The 12,644-nt window shown below is 47.5% G+C and overlaps 1 non-coding gene across 1 annotated transcript; it reads right to left on the bottom strand.

Annotated features, from left to right (window-relative positions):
* Window positions 1-10,510: 10,510 nt before the first annotated feature.
* On the bottom strand, window positions 10,511-10,582 carry TRNAA-GGC (transfer RNA alanine (anticodon GGC)). Its single transcript has one exon. It is a non-coding gene; the product is annotated as a tRNA-Ala (tRNA).
* Window positions 10,583-12,644: the final 2,062 nt, after the last annotated feature.

The following is a 12,644-nucleotide window of genomic DNA, read 5'->3' as shown; positions in this document are numbered from 1 at the left end:
TGCTGCAGGAAGTGGTGGCAGCTACAAGCATAGACAGCTTTAAGAAGGGACTGGATAAACATATGGAACAAAGGTCCATCAATGGCTATTAGCCACAAGGTCTAGATGGAACACTCTGTCTAGGGCAGTGATACTTTATATTCTAGGTGCTTGGGGGGAACAGTGAGAGATCTGGAGATCTGGCTCCACTGGTGGACCGCCTGATGGCACCTGGGTTTGGGCCACTATGAGAAACAGAGCGTTGAACTGGATGGGTCATTGGCCTGATCCAGCATGGCTTCTCTTATGTTCTTAAGAGCAAAGGTCCATGAGTGGCTCTTAGCCACAAGGTTTAGATTGAGCACTATGTCTGGGGCACTGATGCTCTGTATTCTTGGTGCTTGAAGGGCAACAGTGGGAGAGCTTCTGGAGTTCTGGCCCTGCTGGTGGACCTCCTGATGGCACCTGGGTTTTGTAAGTGTTGGACTAGATGGGCCATTGGTTTGATCCAACATGACTTCTCTTAATGTCTTATCTCCCCCACCAGAGACTGTGACGTAGAATTCCAAGGGTAGGACCCACGGAGGACCAGAGGGATCAAGAAGAGCACCAGATGCCGCTCTGCCAAAGCCTGAAAGGGAAATCTCCCCAACTTTTTTCTGCTAGAGCCCATAGGAGCGGAGCTCCTCCTGTGCTGGCCAGGGCTCCAGCTGTCCCAACCCGCCATGCAACAGCCATGTGCTCCCAGGCCAGATGGCATAGCCTAATATGCAACTGAACTCCTGCTGGGCTTTTTCTACAAAACAAGTCCTAGGGTTTGGGATATGTGTAATTTGTGCAGTCATTCAGTGCGCTCCTTGTCATGAACCGAGGCTGTGATGCAGCTGCAAAAATGGCCGATGCTATATTAGGCATCATTCGTAGTATCCAAGTCATGGGAAGGAAGAAAGACAAAAAGAAATTAGAGCATGTTCGTTGGAGGGCACCAGCGATGATTGAGAGTCTGGGAAACAAGGCTCCTGGGGAAAGAAACTGGGTATATTTAGCCTGGAGAAGACTGAGGGGGGGACACGTGATTGCCCTCTTCAACAGGGCTCTCACAGCAGCTGCCCTTTCAAAGACAACTCCTGCAAGGGCTATGGCTGACCCAAGGCCATCCAGCAGCTGTAAGTGAAGGAGTGGGGAATCAAACCCGGTTCTCCCAGATAAGACCTAACCACTATACCATAACCACCACACCAAACGCAAAGCATTAGCCATACATTCATGGCAAGCAATGATTCTTGACAATTAACATAAGAGAAGGTTTTTAAACAGTGATTGTTCATGTTTCCAGTCTGGCTTGATTTGGACCTAGCTAGGTTCTTGATATTATTTATCCATCATTTCCATCTGATAGAAATTGTTGGACTACTCAGGCTTGGCTGAAATGTGACATGGTAGAGGACTGCACCATTGGGCTTCCCCCAATATCACATTTCAAGAAAGCCCAGTTTCTTGGGACTAAGCCCCACTAAACAGGACTCCAAATCAACCTGTTTATGTTTGCTCTGCAAATTGCTTGGTGTGTGGGGGGTGGCTTTTTAAAATGGGCAGACACCATGAACAAATGAAGCTGCCTTCTACTGAATCAGAACCTTGGTCCATCAAGATCAAACTTAGACTGGCAGTAGGTCTCCAGGAACTCAGGCAGAGATCTTTCATATCACCTTACTCTCTGGAAATTTTTAACTGGAGATGCCAGGGATTGAACCAGGGACTTTCTGCAAGCAGAGCAGAGGCTCTTTCACTTAGTCATGGCCCCTTCCCCATGTAAAGCAGCCACGCATAGGCCTATGAGCTTGCATGACATAATGAGAGACCTTCTGTCCTACCACCATTCTCCAAGCAGGAGAAAACAGGGGAAGGGGGAAGGTCACAGATACAGCCATGTCACTTCTGGCTTTGGTGTCCATTATGCTGTAAGACAGGGGTGGCCAAACCGTGGCTCGGGAGCCACATGTGGCTCTTTCACACATACTGTGTGGCTCTCAAAGGCCCCACCACTCCATCAGCCAGCTTGGAGAAGACATTTCTCTCTTTAAATCACGTTGCCAAGCCAAGCCAGCCAATGGCTTGGAGAATGCATTTAAAAATAAAGTTGCTTTCTTTTATCTCATCCTTCCTTCTTTGCAGCTCTCTAACACCTGCTATTCATGTCTTGTGGCTCTCAAACATCTGACATTTATTCCATGTGGCTCTTGTGTTAAGCAAGTCTGGCCATTAGGGTTGCCATGTCCCCCCCCAACCTCTGGCGACCTTGACCAGTGTCCACTCTAGGCATTTCCAGAAAAACCTTATGGTTTTCCCGGATGCTTTAGCATTTTGGGAGGGGAAAACTCTATGGTACCTCTTGTACCATAGAGTTTTCTCTTCCAAATTGCTAGAAAGTCTGGGAAAACCAGAGTTTTCCCGGAAATGCCTAGAGCAGCCAGAGCACGACATCGCCAGCGTGATGACATCACTCATGGGTGACATCATCATGCTGGTGACGTTGGGGGAGGTTCCCCCCACTGGCCCAATGTGGGCCAGCGACTTGGGAACCTCCCGGGCAGAAGAACTCCTGCCTGGACCAGGGGCTTGGCAGCCCTACTGTCCACCCCCGATCTAGGAATTTTCCCAGTCTGGTCTTCACAATAGAGGTTGGGAAAACTCCTAGAGCAGGGGAGGGAGGGGGTGATATCACTTCCAAGTGATAGCCAACAACACTCCCCCCTCCTATATGGCCCCAAAGCTCCTAGGATTTGTCCATATAGGTAGGGTTACTAGCTCCCCCGTGACCACAGGCAAGGAACTGGGGGTTGGGTTACCAGATTATGGTTGCCAGGTCTCTTGTGATAACCAGTGGAGGACTTACCAGGAGCAGCAGAGAGGCCCATCCAACATGTGATCTGGGAGAGACATCTTCATTTCTGGGATGTTGGGAGCAGTGCTCTGGTATTTGGACAAAAACTCTATGGCTTCTACCGTAGAGTTTTGCCCAAATACCAGAGCATCACCCCTATGACCTGGATGTGATGATGTCACTTCTGGGTCATTTGGGCAGTGACATAGACATGTCGCTGTACATCAGATGGATCTCTCTGAAAAAGAGCCTATCAAATCTGACCAACCATGATGAAGGATGATGCAGAAACCAATCCCCTGCTTTTTCCTTTGCATATATTTTATATCTATATATCTAGATGTAAAGCCTCTCAAATTAACTGGAAATGATGAGCCAGGCATGAAACGGTAATTTGATTATGTTTCGAAAGATCTCAGGGAACCAGATTTGAATCCCCATTCCACCATGGAAGGTCTCTAGGTAACTGTGGGCTAGTCAGCAGAGCTCTGAGAGCCAGTTTGGTGTAATGGTTAAGTGTGCTGACTCTTATCTTGGAGAACCAGGTTTGATTCCCCACTCCTTCACTTGCAGCAGCTGGAATGGCCTTGGGACAGCCATAGCTCTGGCAGAGGTTGCCCTTAAAAGGGCAGCTGCTGTCAGAGTCCTCACAGGGTGTCTGTTGTGGGGACGAAGATAAAGGAGATTGTGAGCCGCTCTGAGACTCTGAGATTCAGAGGGGAGGGCAGGATATAAATCCAATATCATCATCTTCTTCTTCTTAGTACAGGGCCTACTGTGAGCTCCAGGAGGATTGACTACATCAGGGGTGTGTGGCCTAACATGCAAAGGAGTTCCTGCTACAAAAAAAGCCCCGCCAGCCACGCACTCTCAGTTGAACCTACATGACAGAGTTGTTGTTGTGAGGATAAAGCAGAAGGTGGCAGAACAATGTAGTCGGCTGTTTGTTTTGCCTGTGTTTGTGTGAAGTTCTGTCAAGTTGCAACTGACTTACGGTGACCCCAGCAAGGGGCTTTCGAGGCAAGTGAGAGGCAGAGGTGATTGGCCATTGCCTTCTTCTGCTGAGTCTTCCTTGGTGGTCTCCCTTCCAAGTAGTAACCCTGCTTAGCTTTCGAGATCTGACAAGATAGGACTATACCATGCTGCCTTGCCTCACCATTGGGTCATTATTAGAGAGAAAAGCAGGGTATAATAAAACAAATAAAATGTAATGAATAAAACTACCGTGTTGAAAAACACCATTCAAGAAGCCTTGCAGAACTTGTTTTCAGGGAACCAGTAGTGTATTATAATAGAACGTCTCTCTCCTTACAGAATAATAATAATTTTAAAAGGAACCGTAGACCAGAGGCTGCTGCTGAGATACTCATGGTGTAATAGTAAGCAGCATTCCATGCTTTATAAGTCTGTTAAACTCAATAGGATGCAACTCTGCTGAAGGGAGGGGCCATGGCCCAATGGCAGAGCATCTGCTTGGCGTACAGAACATCCCAGGTTCAATCCCTAGCCTCTCCAGTTAAAAGGACCAGGCTGTAGGTAATGTGAAAGACCTCGGCCTGAGATCCTGAGAAGGAGAAGACAGTGCTGACCTTGCTGGACCAATGGTTTGATTCAGTACACAGCAGCTTCATTCATTTTTTTTAAAAGTTTATTTTTATATCCCGCCCTCCCCCGCCAAAGGCAGGCTCAGGGCGGCTCACAGACATGGAAACCATGATTTAGATAAAATACAATGTAAACAAGAGTTTTAAAATACAATTCAATTACATAAATTAAGTAAAATAGATAAAACAGATACTATAAGGTGCTATAGGTCACATTTGCGTGACTGAAAGTCCATCAACATTGGTATTGTCTACTCAGAATAGAGTAGCTGTCCTGGGTCTCAGGCTGAGGTCTTTCCCTCCAACATTGGTATTGTCTACTCAGAATAGAGTAGCTGTCCTGGGTCTCAGGCTGAGGTCTTTCCCTCCACCTACCACTTGCTCCTTTTAACTGGAGATGCCAAGGATTGAACCAGGGACCATCTGCATGCCAAGCAGATGCTCTACCCCTGAGCCAGAGCCCCTCCCCTGCTGCCAGTAACAAGATATCTGATGCCCTCTATGAAAGAATATAAGAGAAGCCATATTGGATCAGGCCAATGGCCCATCCATTCCAACACTCTGTGTCACACAGTGGCCAAAAAACCCAGGTGCCATCAGGAGGTCCACCAGTGGGGCCAGGACACAAGAAGAAGAAGAACTGCAGATTTATACCCCACCTTCTCTCTGAATCAGAGACTCAGAGCGGCTTACAATCTACTTTATCTTATCCCCTCACAACAGACACCCTGTGAGGTGGGTGGGGCTGAGAGGGCTCTCACAGCAGCTGCCCTTTCAAGGACAACTCCTACGAGAGCTATGGCTGACCCAAGGCTATTCCAGCAGGTGCAAGTGGAGGAGTGGGGAATCAAACCTGGTTCTCTCAGGTGAGAGCCCACACAGTTAACCACTGCACCAAACTGGCTCTCCCACTGTTGCCCTCCCACTGTTGCCTCCCCAAGCACCAAGAATACAGAGCATCGCTTGACCCAGACGGAGAGTTCCAACAATACCCTGGGGCTAATAGCCATTTGCCCAACAAACAAGATAGCCCCACTGAGTGTCACAATGAAGGTTGTCCCTGCTAAAGACTGAAAAGCAAGGATTGCTAGTTCTTGAACATCTCCTCGTTTTAGTCAAACGACATTAATCTCCCACCTTTTTTGTGACCTTCAGGTGTAGCTCGAGTTGACAGGGGTTTGAGAAAGGGCCTGCAATGCAGGCTTGCCTTCCGGTGACAAAGTGACAAGACAGATGTCTCCTCCTCGCTCCGAAGGCCCACAGATCAACCGGGCTGGCAACCACTGTCCCATCTGCATGGCAGCCAAGTACAGGATGCGTTGCTTTTTATAGCGGTGTGTGCAAAATGAGATGCATTGGAAAACGTTACATAGTTGGCCCAGAGTGACAAGAAAGTTAAAGAGAAGGGGTGAATGTCATGAGGAACAGAACAAATGATACAGGGGGGAAGCCATGATAAAAATGAGGCTATGTGGAACTGCTATTTTAGACCTCCAGGCTATTTGGCATAGTGTTATGTACTTCAGGGCATGTCAGTCAGCAAATTCAAACTCATGAATATATGGAATGGCCAGGGGTGGAATTCTAGCAGGAGCTCCTTTGCATATTAGGCCACACACCCCTGATGTAGCCAATCCTGGAGCTTACAGCAGGCCCTGTGAGAAGAGCCCTGTAAGGAATTCTAGCAGGAGCTCCTTTGCATATTAGGCCACACCCCCCTGATGCAGCCAATCCTCCAAGCGTTTACAAAAAAGAGCCTTCTAAGCTCTTGGAGGATTGGCTACATCAGGGGTGTGGGGCCTAATATGCAAAGGAATGGCCATTGGTCAGACAATTGGTCTATCAAGGTTGAGACCATTCAATGAAGTTGATGGGCAGTAGGTTCAGGATGGACTAAAGGAAATACAGTGGGTACAGTGGACTAAAGGAAATACAGGGATTAGATAGATACATGGAGAAAAGTCTATCAATGGCTCCTAGTCATGGTGACGGAAGGGAACCTCCCTGTTCGGAGGCACCAATCCTCTGAATCCCAGAACCAGGAAGCAACATCAAGGGAACGGATCAGCATTCAGGCACAGTCTTTTAAAAGCCTGTTGAAATGGTATCTTACTCCATTTAATACCCATGTTATGCATAATGACTCATCTTTGCTATGCTGGAAGGGTTGCAGTATAATAGGTGATTATATACATTGTTGGTGGTATTGTAAACAGGTGAATTTATTTTGGAAATTGGTGACAAAAGCAACCTTCAAAATTACTAGGTACAAATTACTATTTGCTGTGGAATTATTGGTTACGAACCTTTGGTTAGACTGTAAACTTAATTCAGACACTTTAGAACTTATAGAAAAACTGTTGGCAGCTGCTAGGATGGTAATAGCAAAGTATTGGAAGTCATCTAAGCCCTTAACTATTAAAGATTGGTTATTGAAAGTACAAGACCTTTGTATAATAGACAAAATTATGGACTCAACAAGACGCAGACCTTTATGAATTTGAATGTTATGACCGTTTGGTTCCAAGTAGTAGATTTTTTGGCATCTCAACATGTATTTAAATCCATACTTGAAGCCATTAATGCTATGTATTGACTTAACTTTATTTTATTTCCAAGTACATATCAGAAATTATGACAGTTGTTGTTGTTTTTATATTTTAATTTTTTCAGCCAACTCAAAGTAATACTTTGTTCTATCTCGCATTGTTCGATGTATATCACCGGTGCTTTGGATTGATATGATTATCATTTTGAAAATGTCATAACTTTTTTGGAGTATTTAATAAAAGCTGGGGTTTTTTTTTAAAAAAAGGGAAGGCCTCAGCCTTTCTGCCCTGTTGTTGGTCCTCCAGAGGAACTGGTTAGCCATTGTGTGAGACTCCCCTCTCCTCCGTAAGCCCCAGTCTCCCAGACAACACAGTCAGACCTCTAGGTTTTTCTGAACCCAGAGCTATCAACCTTAGTTTATCCCTTAAGAAGTAAGAAGAGCCCTGCTGGATCAAACCAGTGGTCTGTCCAGTCCAGCATCCTGTCTCACACAGTGGCCACCCAGTTCCTCTGGACAGTCAATAGCAGGGCTTAAAGGCTGAGGCCTCCATAAGAAGAGCCCTGCTGGATCAGACCAGTGGTCCATCCATTCCAGCATCCTGTCTCACAGAGTGACCAACCAATTCCTCTTTATTGCCAACAACAGGGCACAGAGGCCGAGGCCTCCATAAGAACATAAGAAGAACCCTGCTGGATCAGACCAGTGGTCCATCCAGTCCAGCATCCTGTCTCACAGAGTGACCAACCAATTCCTCTTTATTGCCAGCAACAGGGCACAGAGGCTGAGGCCTCCATAAGAACATAAGAAGAACCCTGCTGGATCAGACCAGTGCTCCATCTAGTCCAGCATCCGGTCTTACACTGTGGCCAACCAGTCCTTCTTTGAATCACTCTCTGTGTAAAGCAGTACGTCCTTTCGTCCGTCCTGAACCTACTGCCCATCGGCTTCATTGGATGCCCTTGAATTCTCATATTTGGGGGAGAGAGAGAGAAATTTCTCTTGGCCAACTCTCTCCATCCCAACGGTTTAAAAACCATTATCGTGTGCCCCCTTAGCCATCTCTTCTCTAAACTGAAAAGTCCCAGATGTTTCAGCCATTCAGAAGAAGAAGAAGATGATGAAGATGAAGACAAAGAAGGAGGAGGAGGAGGAGATTGGATGTATACCTTGCTCTTTGCTACCCAAAGAAGTCTCAGAGAGGTTTATAATCTCCTTTCCTTTCTGCTCCCCACAACAAACACCCTGTGAAGTAAGTGGGGCTGAGAGAGCTCTCCCAGAACTGCTCTGGAGCAGGACAGCCTTGAGAGAACTTGTGGCTGACTCAAGGTCACATCAGCAGGTGTTTGTGGAGGAGTGGAGAATCAAACCCAGTTCTCCCAGATAAGAGTTCGTACCCTTAACCGCTGTACACCAAACTGGCTCTCTTTCTTTTCATAAGAAAGATGTTCCAATCCCTTAATCCAGCAGTCCCCAACCTTTTTGGCACCAGGGACCGGTTTTATGGAAGACAATTTTTCCATGGGGCGGGAGGCAGGGGGGCACATGGTTTTGGGATGATCCAATTGTACACTTTATTTCTATTCGTTTGGTGGGGTGGCTAAGTGTGAGGACTCTTATTTGGGAGAACTGGGTTTGATTCCCCACTCCTCCACATGCAGCTGCTGGAATGGCCTTGGGTCAGCCGTAGCTCTCGCAGAGCTGTCCTTGAAAGTGCAGCTTCTGTCAGAGCTCTCTCAGCCCCACCCACCTCACAGGGTGTCTGTTGTGGGTGGGGGATGTAAAGGAGATGGTGAGCCGCTCTGAGATTCAGAGTGGAGGGCAGGATATAAATCTAATGTCTTCTTCTTATTATTATTATTACATTGTAATATATAATGAAATAATTATACAAGTCACGGCCCAGTTGCTAACAGGACATGGACTGGGACCTGTCCATGGTCTGGGGGTTTGGGATGTCTGCTTTAATCAGCCTGGTTGCCCTCCTCCATACTTTTCTTAGCTCTGCAATGATATTTTTTGAGATACCAGTATTCTAAGTGATCCCTTGTCCATAACTCTGTTGGGCCAATGTTTCCTGTTTTCTTTCCTTTCTCCACCACCACTGGTTAACAGCTTTCAATATTCCACGGCTCCTGCAGTCTTTGCCGTGTCCTCTTCCTTTTAAAATATGCAATCGTATTTTTTTCTGCATTCCTGGCAAGCCTCTAGAATACACAGAACCCCCGGTCTCAGCGGTTCATGACCTTTAATACGCTACCTGCCTACCCGATATTCTCGGCATTCTCACTGAATGTCCCCCCCAAGCCACAAGTGAAAAATTATCGCATAAAAACTGTGCTCTAGACAAGGCAGATTATTTATATAGGTGTATTTATGATGCATGCATACAATGCACAAATCCCAGGCATACTTTCAACGAGTCCCTTGTGCCTAATGGCCACCAGCCAATCCCTTAATGCTAGGCTGGATTCTCATTTGCTGTGTACAACTTTTTTTAAGAGCTCAGGGGAGCAATCTAGGATCCAGGATTTTAATTCACAGACTGGGGTGTGCGGTATAAAACTGTTCTCCTTTCCTGGCTGTCAGAAGCTGTTGCGAATGGGGGGAATCTCATTTGCCTCAGGAAGTTCTGAAGGCCCTCTGAAATTTCAGAGACGTGGCTCAGCGGTAGAGCATCTGCTTGGCATGAAGAAGGTCCCAGGTTCAGTCCATGCCATCTCCAAAGGACCAGGGAATAGATAAGATGGAATACCACCACCACTCTTGATGGACTGGTGTTTTAATTCATTATAAGGCAGCTTCCTGTGTTTATGAGAGAAAAATGAAGAAGAAGAAGAAGAAGACTGCAGATTTATACCCTGCCCTCCTCTCTGAAACAGAGATTCAGAGCAGCTTACAATCTCCTGTATCTTCTCCCCCCACAACAAACACCCTGTGAGGTGGGTGGGGCTGAGAGGAACTCTCACAGCAGCTGCCCTTTCAAAGACAACTCCTGAAAGAGCTATGGCTAACCCAAGACCATTCCAAAAGCTGCAAGTGGAGGAGTGGGGAATCAAACCCGGTTCTCTCAGATGAGAGTCTGCACACTTAACCACTACACCAAACCGGCTTTGGGGTTCCATTTGAAACAAAAGGTAGAGTACGCATGAACATAGAATCATAGAGTTGGAAGGTACCTCCAGGGTCATCTAGTCCAACTCCCTGCACAGTGCAGGAACTTCACAAATACCTCCCCCATCCCCACACCCACCCCCCACATCCCCAGTGAACAGAAGAAGATGGTCTCCAGGTTCCCTTGCCAAATCTCCAGAGTCCCTTGCCAAACTAGTCTGGAGAAAAATTGCTGAGCAACCCCAAACACATATGAAGCTGCCTTATAATGATTCAGACCTTTGGTTCCTCAAGGTTAGTATTGTCTACTCAGACTGGCAGCAGCTCTTCAGTGTCTCAGGCAGAGGACTTTTCCATCACTTCCCACCTGATTCTCTTAACTGGAGCTGCCGGGAATTGAACCTGGGACCTTCTGTATGCCAAGCAGATGCTCTACCACTGAGCCACAGCCCCTCCCCTAAACAAGGCAAATCACAATTTTAAAAACTGATCACCCTTTGTGTATCACCCCTGTTAAGAACCACTGCTTTACCATTGACTTCTTCTTTTTTTGCTATCAAGTTCCAGCCGACTTATAGGGTGATAACAGAAGGGTGTTTTAAGCCGTCCCAGGGATGGGAGGTAGGCGGGTCAAAAAAGCCCAGGGCTGGATCGAGGTTGCCTCAGAAAGGCACCACTTACAAAGTGGTGCCTAATTTCTGAGGTGGCTTCAAGGCACTTCCCCGGTTGTCTGGAAGGTTGGGAAGCGCCTGGGGAGCGACCGAGAGGCTCACGAGTGCTCTGGAAGCTCCTCCAGGGCACAGTCAGCCTGTCCCTTTTTCAGGAGTGTGCCACAAGCTGTCTGGAGACTTCTGGTCTGCTCCTTTTCTGGCCAGCTTTCTTTGAGGTGGTTTGATGCCATTCTGAGTCAGCCATCTGTAATCTCCCATGGGCACCCTGTAGTGCAGGGGTGGCCAAACTTGCTTAATGTAAGAGCCACATAGAATAAACATCAGATTTTTGAGAGCCACAAGACATTGAACAACATATGTTGGAAGGAAGGAAGGAAGGAAGGAAGGAAGGAAGGAAGGAAGGAAGGAAGGAAGGAAGGAAGGAAGGAAGGAAGGAAGGAAGGAAGGAGGGAAGGAGGGAAGGAAGGAAGGAAGGAAGGAAGGAAGGAAGGAAGGAAGGAAGGAAGGAAGGAAGGAAGGAAGGAAGGAAGGAAGGAAGGAAGGAAGGAAGGAAGGAACCTTAACTTTAAATGCATTCTTCAAGCCGCTGGCTTGGCTTGGAGAAGTGATTTAGAGATAAATGCCTTCTCCAAGCTGCTGAGGTGGGTGCTTCAAGAGCTACACAATATGTGTGAAAGAGCCACATGTGGCTCCCGAGCCTCAGTTTGGCCACCCCTGCTGTAGGGTTTTCAAGGAAAGAGACGTTCAGAGGTGGTTTTCCATTGCCTGTGTAGTGACCCTGTGTAGTGACCCTGGACTATTTGGGTCTCTCACCCAAATAGTGACCGGAACCAAGCCTGCTTAGGTTCTGAGATCCGATGAGATCTCGCAGCTGATTTGTGGCCACCTCATAGGGTTTTCAAGGTCAGAGACAATGACAGGTAGCTTCCCTGTTGCGACCCTAGAAAACCTTGGCGGTCTCCCATCTGACCAGGGCCACCCTTGCTTAGCTTTTGAGATTTGACAAGATCAAGCTAACCCAGGCTATCCAGCTCAATGCACCTTTGAAAGAGGCATGGTCATCTTCCTTTTGCTGCCCTGTCGGTAGGCATGGGACCATCGGGCTTGCAATGAGAAGTAATAGTCTATCATCTGGCTAGCATGCACAGATATTTCGCATGTGCTCCTATTCAGGGCTGGCCCTGCTACTAGGCAAACTAGGTGGTTGCCTAGGGCGCTGGCCTTCTGGGGGCACCAAATTGGGCCTAGGGTGCCAGACAGTCTAGGGCCGGCCCTGCCCATATTAGGTAGTTGACATGGGGCACTATCTGTCAGACCTCTCACAGCATTTGAAAGCATGCAGATAGATCAAGACGGGTAGCCGTGCTAGTCTGTCTGTAGCAGCAGAAAAGAGGAAACATCCAGTAGCACTTGATAGACCGACAAAATTTGTGGCAGGGGAGGAGCATCTGTGAGTCACGGCTCACTTCTCCAGATCCTTCCATTATCTGAAGAAGCGAGTAGGGTTGCCAAGTCCCCCCCAGCCTCTGGCGGGGGACTTGTTTTGCGCATGCGGCACAATGACATCACCCATCAGTGATGTCATCACACCGGCGATGTTGCACGCCGGCCACTCTAGGCGTTTTTGGGGAAACTCTATGGATTTCCCGGATGCTGTAGCATTTTAGGAAGGAAAAACTCTATGGTATCTATTGTACCATAGAGTTTTCCCTCCCGAATTGCTAGAGTGTCTGGGAAAACCATAGAGTTTCCCCAGAAATGCCGAGAGCGGCCAGCATGTGACATCGCTGGCGCGATGATGTCACTTGCAGGTGATGTCATTGCACCAGCAACGTTGGGGGAGG

The sequence above is a fragment of the Heteronotia binoei genome, chromosome 4 (genome assembly GCF_032191835.1).
Source record: "Heteronotia binoei isolate CCM8104 ecotype False Entrance Well chromosome 4, APGP_CSIRO_Hbin_v1, whole genome shotgun sequence".
NCBI classification, from domain to species: domain Eukaryota; kingdom Metazoa; phylum Chordata; class Lepidosauria; order Squamata; family Gekkonidae; genus Heteronotia; species Heteronotia binoei.
This window is presented reverse-complemented; position numbering and strand designations above follow the sequence as displayed.